This window comes from Lutra lutra, chromosome 16, assembly GCF_902655055.1.
Source record: "Lutra lutra chromosome 16, mLutLut1.2, whole genome shotgun sequence".
In the NCBI taxonomy this organism is placed as follows: Eukaryota; Metazoa; Chordata; class Mammalia; order Carnivora; family Mustelidae; genus Lutra; species Lutra lutra.
This window is the reverse complement of record NC_062293.1, coordinates 22613194-22631915: the sequence shown is the minus strand read 5'-3', so window position 1 is coordinate 22631915 and position 18722 is coordinate 22613194. Positions and strand designations below refer to the sequence as shown.

The 18722-nt window shown below is 38.3% G+C and overlaps 1 protein-coding gene and 1 pseudogene across 3 annotated transcripts in view; one reads left to right on the top strand and one right to left on the bottom strand.

The window, feature by feature from the left end:
* Nucleotides 1–18722, bottom strand: part of FBXL20 (F-box and leucine rich repeat protein 20) — a 105256-nt gene that overhangs the window by 58442 nt on the left and 28092 nt on the right. Inside the window, exon 2 of one of the 3 annotated variants that reach the window (XM_047706825.1) lies at nucleotides 9961–10084. The exons of the other annotated variants lie outside the window; for them this stretch is intronic. The gene's annotated coding sequence lies outside the window, so the exon portion shown is untranslated. The remainder of the gene's footprint in view (nucleotides 1–9960; nucleotides 10085–18722) is intronic. 3 annotated transcript variants of the gene reach the window in all.
* On the top strand, nucleotides 2068–2225 carry LOC125088307 (uncharacterized; annotated as a pseudogene).

Below are 18722 nucleotides of genomic sequence, written 5' to 3'. Positions count from 1 at the left end.
CAATCTGGAGAAAACTGCCATCTTAACAATACTGAGTCTTCCAAACCATGAACTTGGAATGTCTGTTTATTTTTTAGGTCTTGTTTCATAACAGGCAATGTTTCATAATTTTCAGTGTGTTAAGTCTTTTGCTATATTTATTCCCAAGTATTTTATTCTTTTTGATGCTATTGTGAATCAAAATGTATTTTTATAAGATTTATTTATTTATTTTTAGAGAGAGAGAGAGTACAAGAAGAGTGCAAGCAGGGGGAGGGTAAGAGGAAGAGAGAGAGAATCTCAAGCAGACTCCAGAGCCCTATGCAGCCCTTGATCCCAGGCCCCTGAGATCATGACCTGAGCTGAAACCAAGAGTCTGAAACTTAACCAACTAAGCCATTCAGGTGCCCCAAACTGTATTCTTAATTTCATTTTAGATTCTTCAAGGCTAGTACAAATGTAGTATATCTTCTTTCATTTATGTTCAACCTATCTGTGGCTTTGAGTCTGAAGTGTGCCTTTTCTACACAGCATAAAAAGTTGATTTTTTTTTTAAAGTTGAATGTTTTTTAAAATCCAGTCTGACAATCTATGCCTTTTAAGTATACAAGTCATTCACATTTAATGTAATTATTGATTTAGTCGGATGCCTCTCATTTTGCTGTTCGTTTTCTCTATGTCTTAGGTCTTTTATTCTTCTTTTACTATCTTCTTTAAAGTTGGTATTTCCTAGAGTACCATTGTAATTTTTCTGTTGTTTAAAAAAAGTATCTTTTTTTAAAAAGATTTTATTTATTTATTTGACAGATAGATCACAAGTAGGCAGAGAGGCAGGCAGAGAGAGGAAGGGAAGCAGGCTCCCTGCTGAGCAGAGAGCCTGATGCGGGGCTCAATCCCAGGACCCTGGCATCATGACCTGAGCTGAAGGCAGAGGCTTTAACCCACTGAGCCACCCAGGCGCCCCTAAAAAAAGGTATCTTATCACAATCTATTTTAGATTATTACTAATTTAATTCTGGTAAAATAGAAAACCTTTGCTCCAAAAGAAATCTATTTCCCCCTCCTCCTTTTTGTTATTATCATTTGTTACATATATATCTTTTTTTTTTTCTTTAAGATTTATTTATTTAGGGGCATCTGGGTGGCTCAATGGGTTAAAGCCTCTGCCTTTGGCTTGGGTCATGATGCCAGGGTCCTGGGATCGAGCCCCGCATCGGGCTCTCTGCTTAGCAGGGAGCCTGCTTCTTCCTCTCTCTCTCTGCCTGCCTCTCTGCCTACTTGTGATCTCTGTGTGTCAAATAAATAAACAAAATCTTAAAAAAAAAGATTTATTTATTTATTTGAGAGACAGAGAGAGCAAATGAGCATGGGGACAGGCAGAAGAAAAGGGAGAGAAAACTTCAGCAGATTCCTTGCTGATCTCTGAGCCTAACCCAGGGCTTGATCTCATGACCCTGAGCTGAAATCAACAGTCAGACCCTTAACCAACTGTACCACCCAGGGGCCCCTACATATTTATCTTAAAAGCCCAGTAATACAGTTTTATCAGTACTGTGTCACACAAGTGTCTTTTAATTCAGCTGAACTAATATGAGAGAAAAATTTATTTATAGCCTTCTGTATTTACTCCTGTAATTAACTTTTACAGTGCTTTTCCTTCAAGTTACCATCTGGAACCATATCCTTTCAGCTTAAAGGACTTCCTTTAGTATTTCATGTAAAGCAGTATATTTCATGTCTGCTAACAACAAATTCTCCATGTTTGCTATTCTGGGAATGTCTCTATTTTGCCTATATTTTTCAGTAATAGCTTTGCTGGATACAGAATTCACTTAAATTATTTTTGAAGGAAAATTCACATAAAATACACCATTTTAAAGTACAGTTCAATGGCATTTAGTATTTATAATGCTACACAACTGCCACATCTCTCTAGTTTTAAAGTTTTCATTCCCCCAGGATATCCAGTCCTCATTAAGTAATCATTCCCACAACCTACCATCCCATCTCCTCCAACTCTTAGACCTAGCCAACCACTATTCTCCTTTCTATCACTATAGATTTCCCTATTTTGGATACTTCACATAAAGCTTTGCGCAGTGGCAGTATCGTAGCCAATGAGGTTTATCCAAGGCGCAATTATTGCTAATTGGATACTTCACATAAGTGGAATCATTCAATGCAATCTTTTAGGTTTGGCTTATTTCATTTTTTAGGTTTACCCATACAGTACCATATCTCAGTAATCCATTCCATTTTATGGCTGATGAATCTTTCACTGTATGGATATACCAAATGTTTATCCTTTCATCTGTCAATGGATATTTGGATTGCTTCTACCTCTTGGCCATTGTGAATACTGCAGCTATGACCATTATTTGTGCACAAGTACTTTTGTGAATATTTGTTTTCAGTTCTTTTGGTATCTATCTAGGAGTGGATTTTCTGAGTTATATGGTACTTCTAACTTTTTAAGGAACCACCAAAGTGGTTTTCAAAGTAACTTACCAATTTATACTGCCACCAACAATATAAAAGTTTTAAACTTCTCTACATTGGGGGGACCTAGCTGGCTCAGTCAGTGAGAACATGCAACTCCTGATCTAGGGCTCATGAGTTTGAGCCTCACACTGGGTGGAATTTACTTAAAAAACACAAATTTCTCCACATAATAGCCAATACTTCTTATTTTCCCACTTTTTCTATTAATTATATTCATCCTAGTGGGTATAAAGTGCTATTTCATTATAGTTTTGATTTGCCTTTCCCTAATGACTAATGATGTTGAGCTTATTTTCATGTTTGTTAGCCTTTCGTGTATTTTCTTTGAGGAAATGTCTATTCAAGTCCTCTGACCTCGTAAAATTGGGTTGTTTTGTTGCAACTGCTTTGTAAGGGTTCTTTTAATATTCGATATATGATTATTTAGATGGATGATTTATAAATAATTTCTCCCATTCTTTAGGTTGTCTTTTGAGGTTCTTGAGTGTCCTTTGATATGTGAATACAGAATATTTTTTTTTAAGATTTTCTTTATTAGAGAGAGAGAGAGAGAGAGAGAGAGCGTATGAGCAAGCAGACTCCCTGCTGAGCAGAGAGCCTGATGCAGGGCTCAATCCCAGGACCCCGGGACCATGTTCCAAGCCAAAGGCAGACCCCCAACAGGCTGAGCCACCCAGGTGCACCAAATATAGAATTCTTTTTTTTTAATTAATTTATTTATTTATTCATTTTATTTATTTTTTATAAACATATAATATATTTTTATCCCCAGGGATACAGGTCTGTGAATCGCCAGGTTTACCCACTTCACAGCACTCACCATAGCACAAACTCTCCCCAATGTCCATAACCCCACCCCCCCTCCCCCCATCAACCCTTGGTTTGTTTTGTGAGATTAAGAGTCACTTATGGTTTGTCTCCCTCCCAATCAAATATAGAATTCTTAATTGACAATTTTTACTTTCTACACTTTGACTTGTTAACCAACTGCTTTCTGGCTTCCATTGTTTCTGGTGAAAAATCAGCTGTCAATCGTATTGCTAGTCTCTTGTATATCATTAATTCTTTCTGTCTTGCTTTCCAGACTTTTTCTTTGTATCTGGATTTAAACAGTTCAATAAAAACGTGCCCAGGTGTAGACCTCTTTGTATTAGTCTTATTCACTCAGATTTTTGGATGTGTAGATACACATTTTTCATCAAATTTGGGAAATTTTCAGCTATTATTTCTTCAAATATTTTTTCCTATCTCTCCCATTTCCAACTACATATGTATTGCTGGTACAGTTGATGTCCCACAAGGTTCTGTTAATTTTGTTTCATTCTTTTCTCCAAATTGGGTTATTTTACTGTTGTCTTCAAGTCCACGGATTCTCTTTCTGTGTGATCTCCAATTTGATTCTGAGTTCCTCTGCTGGTAATTTTTTTAGTTATTTTACTTTTCAACTTCAGAATTTCCAGTTGATTCTTTTTTATAAATTTCTATTTCTTCATTGACATTCTCTATTTGAGTCACTGTCATCATACTCTCCTTTAATTATTTAAACCTGATTTCCTCTAGTTTTGTTTTGATTTGTTTTTCTTTTTTTAAGTAGGCTCCATGCTCAGCATGGAGCCCAGGGCAAGGCTTGAACTCATGACCCTGAGATTAAGACCTAAGCTGAGACCAAGAGGCAGAAGCTTAACTGATGGATCCACCCAGGCGCTGCTCCTTTAGTCTTTAAACATGTTTATATTAGCTGCTTTGGAAGTGGTAATTAGTCCTTTAGCTGTATATAATAAAGTATGGTAAGAAATACACTAAAGAGAGAACTGCAGTTTGAAAGAAAAAAAATTAGAAGATATATAGAGGGCTTAGATCTTGCTATACTGGAAAATGAAACTATTCCTCATCTTCTGTCTCTCAGGCCATAAGATTCTCAAAATGAGAACTAACCACAAGGTAAATATCAGATAAAAGATTTGGCTATAGGTTCCTTTTAAAAAACCTCAGAAAAATTTGAAGCCATACCTAGCTGACTCTCTCAACTAGACAAGAAGCCCTCTAAGAAGCTTAAGGGAATTATGCCACAACAGCCTACAACCAAACTAGAGAAAGGCCTGTGTTAAAATGAGTTGTAATGTTGTAGCTTTTGAGACAGAGAATAACACAAATCAGATTCATAAAAAATCCTAGGAGGTTTTTTTATTATTATTTTTTTAAGATTTTATTTATTTATTTGAGAGAGAGAGAGTGAGCATGAGTGGGGAGAAGCAGAGGGAGGAGGAAAAGCAGACTCTGTGCTGAGTGTGGAGACCAACACAGGGTTGGATCTCACAATCTGGAGACCATGACTTGAGCCAAAACCAAGAGTCGGATGCCCAACCAAGCCCCCAGGGGCCCTAAAAATCCTAGAAATTTTAAAAGAGTATGTACCGAAGCGAAAAAAAAAAAAAAAAAAGGAACAGAGACTATTCAAAATGAAAAGAGGTCTCTAGGATCCCAACTTTCTATAGGAAGGAAGTCACTGAGAAAGATATTCAGCTTCATAAGACACTTCTTACGTAGTAGGAGAGAACGGTCTGAAAGAAGCATTAAGAGCCCGGAATGTGGTACCAAGAATCACAGAGAACAACAGATTAGGGAACCATTCCAAGGAAACAGAACTGGGCCCCAGTCAAGGTACATTTCCTTATTCTGGAGTAGATGACCCTGACAACATGTGCTCAGCTAGATTTCAGAACTGGTAAGAACCCATAATTGCTACGTGCCTCCTGTTATCGCCCCCTTTTTAGGGGGAATATCTATTGTCATTACTCCATCCCTGTGACAAGAGTGTATATATTGTGTGTTTGGGGCAGATAACTTTTCTTTTTAGTTCACAGGTCTCTGGATCAAGAGGAACTGCATATGAGGACCACTGGAGGGGATATTTTCCATGTGATAAGAATGTGAATCACTGGAGTCAGAGGGAAGACCATGGTAGAAACTCATAATAATGGTTTTCAATAAATCTTAACTCTTTATGGCAATGCCTTTTTGCAATAGGATTTTGCTGTACCTCCCTTTAAAAGGTAGAGTCTGTTTTCTCACTCTCTGCATCTGAGTTGACATGGTGACTTAATCTGACCAAAACAATGTGGTGGAAGTAACAATGTGTGATTTCCAAGGTTAAGCCTTAAGAGACACTGAAGCTTTACCCTCTTGAAACACTCATGCCACCACGTTAAAAAAAGATTCAGGCTAACTCTCTGAATGATGAGAGACCATGTGGAAAAAAGAGTACTAGCTGACAGTGACACCCAGGTGTCAGACTATAAGTGAGGCTATCTTAGACACTCAAGTCCCAGTCAAGCCACCAGACAACTGGAGCTTCATGAGTGACTTTTCCAGCAACCAGCAGAAGTCCTGTTGGGCTGAATAATTAATTGTTTTAAGCCACTAAGTCTTAGAGTGCTTGTTACAGCAAAAGCTACAAAAACAGGCTCTTCATATAATGTTTATGACTCATGATCACAGATTTGAGTAAAACTTGAGACACACAAAGGGAGCCCAACACAGGTCAAATATTTTGGTAAGAGGAAATTTTTAGTGAAAAATTAAGAATGAAATTTTAGGAGGCGCCTGGCTGGCTCAGTCAGTAGAGCATGCAACTCCTGATCTCAGGTCATGAGTTCAAGCACTATGTTGGGCACAGAGATTACTTATAAATAAATAAAATTTAAAAAATAATAAAGAGCTCTTCCTCTCCTTAAAAATTTTTTTTCATAAAGAAATCCAGAGTTAAAGCTACATAAGATTTTCTTTTCACCGTTTTTTCCTATAAGTAATTTTTACTGATTATGCCATTCCTTCATTCAACTAACACCAGATGTTTTTCCAATTGGCTGATTTTCTTGCCAGAATCTAAGAGGAAAAACATTTTTGTATGGCTAAATAAACCTAAAACAAAATCAGTTTGTAATTCCTCCACCCTATATCTTGTCCCGAGTAGAAATAAAATTGCATTTTAAATAAAAACTATTGCCAGTGCATTACCATCTCATAAGTAAATTTATCATAAGAAAGAAATTCCTAGATTAAAAATACCAAGGAAGGGATACACTTAGAGAACAGATACATAATTAATAGGTCAAACTTTCTGCTTTGGACACCTTCTAACATCTGACTCAACATTCTGAGCTTTATTTTATCCTGACTTCTGTTTACTAACCAAAATCTGTATCTACTACAAATTCATTGCTCTCAGTATAAAATAAGTATACACCTTTATTCTGTTTTCTGTTATTTCTTTCACTTATTCAGTTTTAACTAACCCCAGCAACATTTTAGGGCCCTCATGACACCATGAACTTTGGTGATCCGCTTGGTATGACTGGAACTCATTTTGGAAGCTGCTCAATCCAGGAAATCTTCCATGCCCTACTGAAAACATCTTTGGAGGTTATGAAGTGAAAGAAAAGAACTGATAACTCAAAGTAACAATATAATTACTTGTCCTTCTCACTCCTCCTCCTTCACTGCCCCAGCCCCACCCCATCTACTATATAAACACTAAAGAACTAAGAGTAGATACAGCCAGGCAATAATGGGATCTGACTCAGAATTAGCAAGTATTTAAACTCTAATCTCATATTCCAAAACACCACAGGGATTGGTAAATCAAGGGAAAAGTAGAGTTTGAGTTCCTCATGTACAAATTCTAGTCAATGTGCCAGAAACTGAAAACTGGCAGCTTGCTGTGGAATTTTCCAAGACATATGTCAGATAGTAATTTTACAATTCACTCACAAACACACATTCTAAATCATCTTACTGTTATGGAAATATTTCCAAAGCAATAGATTTTAACACAGCCATGGTATTTATTTGTAGAAAAAGCATTCTCCTGTTTTAGATAACACAAGAATCAAATAAAGTACACAGCACCCAGGATATCCTAACTGCATGTCAGAAATATTTAAATTTAAAAGGAACCAAGAGAAACAATGTTAAATTAGAACAAAGACTCTTTAAAGAAGAACTGAAGAACTAACTTCCTAAGGAAGTCATTCAGGGAAAGTAATACCAAGTTAATAGTTAAAGGAAATCTACTAGACTTCTTGGGCCATGATATGAGTCAGACAATGGTGCTATTATGGACAAGACAACTAAATAAAGGATGCATGATATAGCTAGATATTTGCCTGGTATTAATTAACTGATAAGTATCTGGAAAGAGGTCTCTACAATATAGTATATAATTTCATTGACTTTTTATATAAAAAAAATCAACCAAGACAAAAGGACTGGAAAAACAGCAGAGTCCTCCTTACCACTACATCCTATAGACTCTTCTAGGAGGTTCTGGTTGCCTTTCTTTTTCTAAATAGGCTTGACTTGTCAAATTTAGATTTGTCTATTGACATCCTGCTGTGGAATATAAGCATTTAGTTTCATATTCTGCCTCCATTCTCCACATCCCATGTAATTTCATGGGTCTTCGTTTAAATCAAGAGTCAGAGTAAAAGGACTGGAGAGATACCAGTCAGTACTCAGCCAAGTAGAGCAGTAAGACCAGGTACTTCTCTCTGCAAATTAATGACTACCTCATTTTTTTTTTGTTGTTTTGTTTTCTATGTATTTTTAGCTTTTCCTCAAAAGCTCCAACATCTGTCACATGTCTATCGATATTTTCCATATGCTCAAATACATCAGATACGGTCTTTTTCCTGCAGCCGTACATTCCCGAAACCCTTTGTTCTTTCTTCTGCTTCACTCTGCTCGGGGATGCTCTGGACTGGCTACATAGCTGTCATCTTGGGCTCTCCCTTAGCTCTTCTGTTTGAATTCTGCTTCTTGAACCTGCTTTCTTCTTTCTTGCTATTTAGGGGCAGCTTATGAACAAAAAAAAAATGCTCATGAGAACTAGAATTTTGGAGTCACTTGCACATCTGAAAATATCTTTATTTCAGACTCACATCTGGTTGATAATTTGGCTGGGAATAAAATTATAGCTAGGAAATCTTTCCCACTGAAGATAATATGAAGACACAGCTTGATGCATTTCTACCTCCCTCTGTTACTACTGTGATATGTAATGCCATTCTGATTGGTCCTTTGAATGTAACCTCTAGTTACCCTTTCTGGAAGGTTTTAGTAAAGTTTCTGTATCTCCAGTTTACCAAATTTCATAATCACACCTCTTGGGTCTTTGCCTTTTTTACTGTTCTTTCAGCATTTTCAATTTACAATCTATGTCTTAGACAATGTTTTGGAGATTTTTTAGGCATCATTTCTATTTTCTCTGTCCTCTCATATATGAATTTCTATTAGACCATGAGGTCCAATAATAGACTATCTTGAATTTTAAAAATTATTTTTCTCTTGGGGCGCCTGGGTGGCTCAGTGGGTTAAGCCTCTGCCTTTGGCTCAGATCATGGTCTCAGAGTCCTGGGATCAAGTCCTACATCGGGCTCTCTGCTCAGCAGGGAGCCTGCTTCCCCTTCTCTCTCTGCCTGTCTCTCTGCTTCCTTGTGATCTCTCTCTGTCAAATAAATAAATAAAATCTTTTAAAAAATTATTTTGGGGGGCGCCTGGGTGGCTCAGTGGGTTAAGCCGCTGCCTTCGGCTCAGGTCATGATCTCAGGGTCCTGGGATCAAGTCCCACATCGGGCTCTCTGCTCAGCAGGGAGCCTGCTTCCCTTCCTCTCTCTCTGCCTGCCTCTCTGCCTACTTGTGATCTCTGTCTGTCAAATAAATAAATAAAATCTTTAAAAAAATATATATTTTTGTCTGGTGGTACCTGGGTAGCTCAGTTGGTTAAGCATCTGCCTTTGGCTCAGGTCATGATCAACAGGGAGCCTGCTTCTCCCTCTGCCCCTCCCCCTGCTCATGTTCTCTCTGCCTCAAATAAATTAAATCTTTTTAAAAAATTATCTTCTACTTCCCTCCTTTAATCTTTTTGTTCTAATTCCTAGGAAACTGTTTCAAATTTATCCACAATCCTCCCATTATTTGGAGGGGGGTGTAATTATAATATTTTCTATTTGCAAATGTTATTTCTTATCTGTTTCAAGATTTTCAAAATAACATCCTGTTCTTTTGAAGATGCAATATTTCATTTCTTAGAGATTAAAACTCTCTCCCCCAGCCAACCCCACTTTTCTCCCTCCTTTGCTCTTTGCCCTCTCTCTTACTTGTTTGGCCTCCCATTTTATTTAAAAATATTTATCTATTTTGAAAGACAGAGAGCGAGGATGCATGCAAGGGGAGGGGTAGAGGGAGAGAGAGTCTTAAGCAGACTCTGTGTTGATCTTTTGACTCTGAGATCACGACCTAAGCAAAAAAAAAAAAAAAAAAAAAAACAAGAGTCAGCCACTAAACTGACTGTGCCACCCACGTACCCCTGGCCTCTTATTTTAGAGGCTTCCTCAACTATCTGGTTATTCCTTGACTGTCAATTCCTATTCATGGCATTAAGAAGCTAAACGGAAGCTCATTTTTACTTTGAAGACCCACCAGTCTGTATGCAGATTTTCATTTAATTCCTTGGCTCCAAACCCCTATCCTCTTCATGCATCTGATGTTCCTGGATCCAGAACCCTCAGCTTCCATTTTCTTGGAGAAAAAAATCCCCAGTTTCCTAGAGGAGGAAGAAGTAGTTTGCATGATTCAACCACTTCATATAAGACTTTCAAATATTACCTTTTTTGTTTCGTTTTGTTTTGTTCTTTTAACATTACCTACTTTTAATCTCAAGCCTCATCCTTGTCTTTTCAGAGACATTTTGCCACCAAGTGTTGAGTCTCTGGGGAGGCTGTGTTGGGTAAACTCATTTCCTTGTCTCTGCAGACAACCCAAGGGTGTACCTTCCTCCGTTTGGCTAAATCACTTAACACTCTTCTATCCATTTTTTATCTTCTAAAAAATAGTTGAACTTTTTCATCTATGGTTTCTTCTTCTTCCACTCATTTTTGTCCCTGGGATCTTATGCCTCTTTTTATTCCTTTATTGTAATTTTGTACTATTTGAAGAGGAAAGGAAATACATGTCCTCTCAGTCAAACCCCATGTTTAATCAAAACACTAGTTTTAGATGTTTTTGATAAAATCATTAAGCATATTTACTAAACTTGTGGAGACTACAAAACCTATTAGGATAAATAATACCTTTGTTAAAAGAATTAGGATTCAATATGATTTCTAAAGGACAGTATCAAGAGGAAACTAAATAGGGATAAGTTTAAAAAACTATCATTTAGATTAAGCAATTAGCAGTTACATAAATACAAAGCAGGAAATGTGGTTTCACAAAAAAAACTTAGATGAGTCACTTATGTTACTTGCTGGAACAAATTTTATAGAAAAACTATAATCGTAGGATACATTAAAGATCCTAAGATCAAGCAAGAAAACTATGCTACTGTAGATGGTTGTCTCAGGTCATGCTCCCAGGACCCTTGGTTCAAATCCCACATTGGGCTCTTTGCTCAGTGGGGAGCCTGCTTCTTCCTCTGTCTGCTGTTGCCCCTGCTTGTGTGTACTCTCTCTCTCTCTCTGACAAATGAATAAAATCATAAAATAATAATAACAAAATAAAATCTTAAAAAATAAAGTAACCAAGAGATGAAGGTATAATACATCATTATTATATAATGATAAAGGGGTCAGTTCATTGAGAGGATATAACAATTATAAATATTTATGCACCTAAATATATAAGACAAATAGCAACAGAACTAAAGGGAGAGATAAACAGCAATTTTATTTCTACTCTCTACAACAGAACTGCCAGACAGGGAATCAATAAGGAAACAGAATATTTGAACAACACTGTAGACCTAACGGGCCTAACAGACATATATAGAACATTCCATTCAAGGGCTGCAGAATATACATTCTTCTCAAGTACATACAAAATCATTCCCCAGGACAGGGGCACTTGGGTGGCTCAGTCAGTTAAGCATCACACTCTGACTTCAGCTCAGATCATGATCTCAGGGTCTTGAGATTCAGCATCCCCCCTTTTGGGCTCCGTGCTCAGGACCAGAGTCTGCTTAAGATTCTCTCCCTCTCCTTACACATGCTGCATGCTCATACACACACTCTCAAAATAAATAAATAAATAAATAGGAAAAAAAATTCTCCAGGACAGAACATGTTAGAGCACAAAAAAAATCTCAACAAATTCAATAATACAGATGTTCTATCAAGTATTTTTCTTGACCACAATGGTATTCTGATATGTGTTTTCCAACACCATCAAGTAATTCTCCAATCTGTAGCAGACACTACTTGTGTATCCTACAAATTTAACTCAATTCTGACACTATCTACAGGAGACAGTATCATATCCCACAAGTTGAGGGCTTAGTCCCACAAAACAAGATTGTCCCACTTGAGATGCCAACTGCAAACCTAGGTTGTTACATGTGCTTCTAACTAACTGGCTATAAATTGATGGTTCCCATGATCCCCTCACCAGGTTCAATTTATCTGCTTGAGAGGTCCACAGAACCCATAGAAACATTAACTTGCCTCTGCCAGTTTATTTTATAGATATAGGTGAAGAGCCAGATGAAGAGGTACATAGGAGGAGGTCCAAAACTGTTCTGAGCACAGGAGCTATTGTCTCCATAAGAACTAGGGTGTGCCACTCTCCTGGTATGTGATGCCACCAACATGGAAGATCTCTGAACCTCACCATTTTGAGTTTTTATGGAGGCTTCATTATATAGACATGATTGTTTAAATCACTGGCCATGTGCAAGTGATTCAACTCCCAACCCCTTTATCTTCTCGGGGTTAAGGGAGGAGAGAGATGGGACTGAAAGTTCCAATCCTCTAATCAAGATTGGTTTTCTTACCAGCCTCTATCTTAGAGGCTTACTAGAGACTTTCCAAAAACCACTTTATTAACATAAATGCAGTGTGGTTGAAAGTGGCTTGTTATAAGTAACAAGATGCCATTTCACCTCTATGGCTCTAAACTGAGGATGAAAGATCGAATATTTTAACAAAAGAAGTTTCCATTGTTCTTATCATTTAGGAAATTCCAAAGGTTTTGGGAGTTGTGAGCCAAGAATTATGGACAAAGACCAATATATTTATTTATTATAAATCATAATATAACAAGTATGAAACTAAAAATCAGTCACAGGAGGAAAAATGGAAATTTCACAAAATGCATGCAAATTAAACAACACACTACTGAACACCACTGGATCAAAGAAGAGATCAAAAAGGAAATCAAAAACTATTTTGAGACAAAAAGAAATGGAAGCACAACATACCAAAACATATGGAATGCAGCAAAAGCAGTTCTAAGAGGAAAGCTTATAGCCATAAATACCTATCTTAAGAATAAAGATCTCTCGGGGCGCCTGGGTGGCTCAGTGGGTTAAACCGCTGCCTTCGGCTCAGGTCATGATCCCAGGGTCCTGGGATCGAGCCCCACATCGGGCTCTCTGCTCAGTGGGGAGCCTGCTTCCTCCTCTCTCTCTGCCTGCCTCTCTGCCTACTTGTGATCTCTCTGTCTGTCAAATAAATAAATAAAAAAAATCTTTAAAAAAAAAAAAAGAATAAAGATCTCAAACAACTAAACATTACACCTGAAGAAACTAGAAAAAGAAGAAAAAAACTAAGCCCAAAATTAGAAGGAAATAATAAAGATTAAAGCAGAAACGAAGGAAACCAATGGAAAAGATAAATGAAACCAAGACCTGGTTCTTTCAAAGGATAAACAAAGCTGAGAAACCTATAACCAGACTAACTAAGGGAAAAAAGAGGACTCAAACAAATAAAATTAAAGATGAAAGAGAAAACATTACAAATAATACCAACAAAAATGTAAAGGATCGTGAGACTACTATGAACAATTATACCCTGACAACTTGGACTACCTAAAAGAAATAGATAAATTCCTAAAAACACATGACAACCTAATGTTAAAGTAATCAAATAAAAAGGCCATTAGCCTGAGGTGGCTCTAACGCCTTGGTATGGAAACCAAAACTTCAGTAGCCTCTGAATGCAAACCAAGACCTAAGCCAGAGTCAATGCACTGGAATCTGGGGAAAAAAAACCAAACCCCCCCCCCCACAAAAACGAAGAAAAATCTCAAACAAGGTAACCATATAAAAGATAGCCAATTAAATAATTTCTTTATTTTTCTTCCGCATCTTATCTATAAAAACCTTGCCTCTAGTCCTGCGGGTGGAGCACTTCTAAAACATCATCTGGACTGGCACTCTGTGATTTCAATCAGTGTTTGCTCAAATAAACTACACAAAATTTTTTTTTTAAAGATTTTATTTATTTATTTTTACAGAGAGAGATCACAAGTAGACAGAGAGGCAGGCAGAGAGAGAGAGAGAGGGAGGCAGGCTCCCCGCTGAGCAGAGAGCCCGATCCGGGACTCGATCCCAGGGCCCTGAGATCATGACCTGAGCTGAAGGCAGCGGCTTAACCCACTGAGCCACCCAGGCACCCTAAACTACACAAAATTTTAATGTGCATCAGTTTATTTAACACTTCCATGACTGAATCATGAAAAAGTAGAAAATCTGAACATACCAATAACTAGTACGGAGACTGGATCAGTAAGTAAAAACCTCCTCCAATAAAAGTCCTTCAAGACCAGATGGGAGATGAACCATGAGAGACTATGGACTCTGAGAAACAATCTGAGGGTTTTGAAGGGGTTGGGGGTGGGAGGTTGGGGGAGCCTGGTGGTGGGTATTATGGAGGGCACGTATTGCATGGAGCACTGGGTGTGGTGCATAAACAATGAATTCTGTTACACTGAAAAGAAATTACATTAAATAATTTTTTTTTTTAAAAAGACCAGATGGTTTCACTGGTAAATTCCAGGAAGCATTTAAAGAATTAATGTCAATTCTTCTCAAACTCTTCCCAACAAAACTGAAGAGGAGAAAATACTCCCAAACCATTTCATGAAGCCAGTATTATCCAGTTACCAAAGCCTGATAAGGAAACTCTAAGAAAACTATAGGCCAGGAAAGCCTGGGTAGTTCAGTCCATGAAGCCGCTGCTTTGGGCTCAGGTTATGAACTCAAGAGTCCTGGGACTGAGTCCCACATCGGGCTCCATGCTCAGCGGGGAGGCTGCTTCTCCCTCTGCCTGCCTTTCTCCCTGCTTGTGCTCTATCTCTGACAAATAAATAAAATAAAAAAGTAAAAAAAAAAAAAAAAAAAAAAGAAAGCTATAGGCCAATACCCCTGATGAATGCAGATATAAAAATTCTCAACAAAATAGTAAGCCAAATTCAACAGCACATTAAAAGAATCATACACCAGGGGCACCTGAGTGGCTCAGTGGTTAAGCCTCTGACTTCGGCTCAGGTCATGATCTCAGGGTCCTGGGATTGAGCCCCGCATCGGGCTCTCTGTTCAGTAGGGAGCCTGCTTCCCCCTCTCTCTCTCTGCCTGCCTTTCTGACTACTTGTGATCTCTGTAAAATAAATAAAAATCTTTAAAAAAAAAAAAAGAATCATACACCATGATCAAGTAGGATTTATCCCTGGGATGCAATGATAGTTCAATATACCATCAGTCAATGTGATATACCACATTAATATGCCACATTAATAGAATGAAAGATAAAAATATGATCAACCACAGCAAGTACAGAAACAACATTGGACAAAATTCAACAACCTTTCATGATAAAAATTGTCAACAAATCAGAAACAGACAGAATATACTTCAACATTAATAAAGACCATATATGACAAACCCACAACTAATAGCACACTCAACAGTGAACAGTTGAAAGCTTTTCCTCTAAAATAAAACAAAAGACAAGGGCACCCCCACTCTAACTACTCCTACTCAACATAGTACTAGAAGTCCTAATCAGAGTAATTAAGCAAGAAAAAGAAATAAAAGACATACAAATCAGAAGGAGGAAGTAAAATTATGTTTGTAGATGACATGATCTTATATATAGAAAATCTTAATAAAGAAAACAATCCCATTTTCAACACCAAAAATAATAGTTAATAAATGTTACCAAGGAGGTGAAAGATCTCCACACTAAAATCTGTTAAGACACTGATGAAAAAAACTGAAGACACAAATAGAAAGAAAGCCCATGTTCATGGATTATAAGAATAGTGTTAAAAATGTCCATACTACCCAAAGTGATCTACAGATTCAACACAATCGCTATCAAAATTCCAATGGCACTCTTTCACAGAAATAGAAAAAATAATCCTAAAATCCCTAAGGAACTACAAAAGACCCCAAATAGCCAAAGCAATCTGGAGAAAAAACAAAGCTGGAGTCATCACTCTTCTTACTTTGAAATCATATTACAAAGTTATAGTAATCAAAACAGTATGGCACCTGCATAAAAACAGACACATACACTAACAGAACAGAATCAAGAGCCCAGAAATAAACCCACGCATATATGGTCAACTAATATTTGAAAAGGGACCCAAGAATCCTAAAATGGGGAAAAGACAGTCTGTTTAATAAATGGTACTGGAAAAACTGGATATTCACATGCAAAAGAATGAAGCTGGACCTCTACCTTATACCACTGAGAAAAATTAACTCAAAATGGATTAAAGATTGAAATAAATGTAATACCCAAAACTGTGAAACTCTTACAAGAAAACATAGTGAAAATGCTCAACACTGGTCTTGGCAATGATTTTTTGGATAGAACACCAAAAATTCAAGCAAGAAAAGTAAAAATTAACAAGTGGGACTACATCAGAGCACCTGGGTGGCTTATTTGGTTAAATCTGACTCTTGATTTCCCCTCAAGTCATGATCTCAGGGTAGTAAGATCCAACCTTATGGAGCCTGCTTAAGATTGCCTCTCTCCCTCTCCCCTGCCCGTTCAAGTGCACTAGCTCTCTTGCTCTCAAAAACAAAACAAAACAAAAACAAAAAAACAGGTGGGACTATAAACTACAAAGCTTTGTGGGGGGGGGGGGGCGGACCTGGGTGGCTCAGTTGGTTAAGTGTCTGCCTTCAGCTCTGGTCATGGTCTCAGGGTCCTGGGATCGGGGCCCATCTGGGGCTCCCTGCTCAGTGGGGAGTCTGCTTCTCCCTCCCTCTCTGCCCCTCCCTCATGCTTGTGTTGTCTCTCTCTGTCCAAATAAATAAAATCTTTAAAAAAAAAAAAAAAGCTTCTACAGGCACCTAGCTGGCTCAGTCAGTAGAACATACAACTTTATTTATTTATTTATTTATTAAGATTTTATTTACTTATTTGTCAGAGAGAGAAGCAGGATCCCCACTGAGCAAGGAGCCCAATGCCAGACTCAATCCCAGGACCCTGGGGATCATGACCTGAGCAGAAGGCAGATGCTCAACCAACTTTATTAAACCTCTTTATTAAAGACTTTTTAAAAAAATTTTAAAGCTTTATATTTTTAAAGATTTTATTTATTCATTTATTTGACAGAGAGAGAAAGGACAGCACAAGCAGGGGGAGCAGCAGGTGGAGAAGAGAGGGAGAAACAGACTCCCCACTGAGCAAGGAGCCGGACATGGGGCTCGATCCCAGGACCCTGGAACTGTGACCTGAGCTGAAGGCCCACACTTAACCGAATGAGCCACTCAGGTGCCCCGGATACACACACACACACACACACACACACACACACACATATATATATACACGTATATATATATATACACGTATATATATATATACGTGTATATATATATATATTTTTTTTCTTTTTGGGAGAGAGAGAGAGCGCGTGAGAGCACAAGTTGGGGGGGAGAGGGAGAAGCAGGCTCCCCAGGCAGTAGGGAGCCCAATATGGGGCTTGATCCCAGGCCCATGAGATCATGACCCGAACTGAAGGCAAACGCTTAACCGACTGAGCCACCCAAGTGCCCCTACAACTCTTTTTAAAATTTTTATTTGTCAGAGAGTGAGAGAGAGAGCACGCACAAGCAGGGGGAGTGGCAAGCAGAGGGAGAAGCAGGCTCCCCATCAAGCAGGGAGCCGGATGTGGGACTCGATCCATCATGACCTCAGCCGAAGGCAGACACTTAACTGACTGGGCCATCCAGGCATCCCAAGCATACAACTCTTAATCTCATGGTCATGAGTTCAAGTCCCACAGAGCTTACTTACTAAAAAAAACTTTTTTAATAAAAAATTAAAATGCTTCTATACTGCAAGAGAAATGATCAGCAAAATGAAAAGGCAACCTATAAAACAGGAAAAATTTTTCTGCAAACTATTTATCTGAAAAGGGGTTAATATCCAAAATAATACAGAACTCACACAATAGCAAAAAAGCAAATAACCCAATTTAAAAATGGGCACAGGACACTAATAACACATCTTTCCAAAGAAGATATATAAATGACAGCAAGTGTATGAAAAAGTGTTCAGGGGTGCCTGGGTGGCTCAGTGGGTTAAAGCTTCTGCCTTCCACTTGGGTCATGATCCCGGGGTCCTGAGCCCTGCATCAGGCTCTCTGCTCAGCAGGGAGCCTGCTTCCTCCTCTCTCTCTGCTTGCCTCTCTGCCTACTCTCTCTCTGTGTCAAATAAATGAAATCTTAAAAAAAAAAAAAAAAGTGTGGGGTGCCTGGGTGGCTCAGTGGGTTAAGCCTCTGCCTTCAGCTCAGTTCATGATCCCTGGGTCCTGGGATCAAGCCCCGCATCAGGTTCTCTGCTTAGCAGGGAGCCTGCCTCCTCCTCTCTCTCTGCCTGCCTCTCTGCCTACTTGTGATCTCTATCTGTCAAATAAATAAATAAAATCTTAAAAAAAAAAAGTGCTCAACATCACTAATCATCAAGGAAATGCAAATCAAAACTACAATGATAGAGCCCTCACACCATCAGAATGTCTATTATTAAAAAGACATGAGGGGCGCCTGGGTGGCTCAGTGGGTTGGGCCGCTGCCTTCAGCTCAGGTCATGATCTCAGGGTCCTGGGATCGAGCCCCACATCAGGCTCTCTGCACAGCAGGGAACCTGCTTCCTCCTCTCTCTGCCTGCTTCTCTGCCTATTTGTGATCTCTCTCTTTCTCTGTTGAATAAACAAAATCTTAAAAAAAAAAAAAAAGACATGAGATAACAAGTGCCCTTGAGGATTTGGAATAGAAATCTTTGTGTACTCTTGGTGGGAATGTAAATTGGTGCAGCCACTAACAGTATGAAAAAAACAGTATGGAAGTTCCTTAGAAATTTAAAAATAGAACCACCATATAATCTAGCAATCCTACTTCTGGGTGTGTGCGCACGCATGTGCGCACACACACACGAATATTATTCAATTAT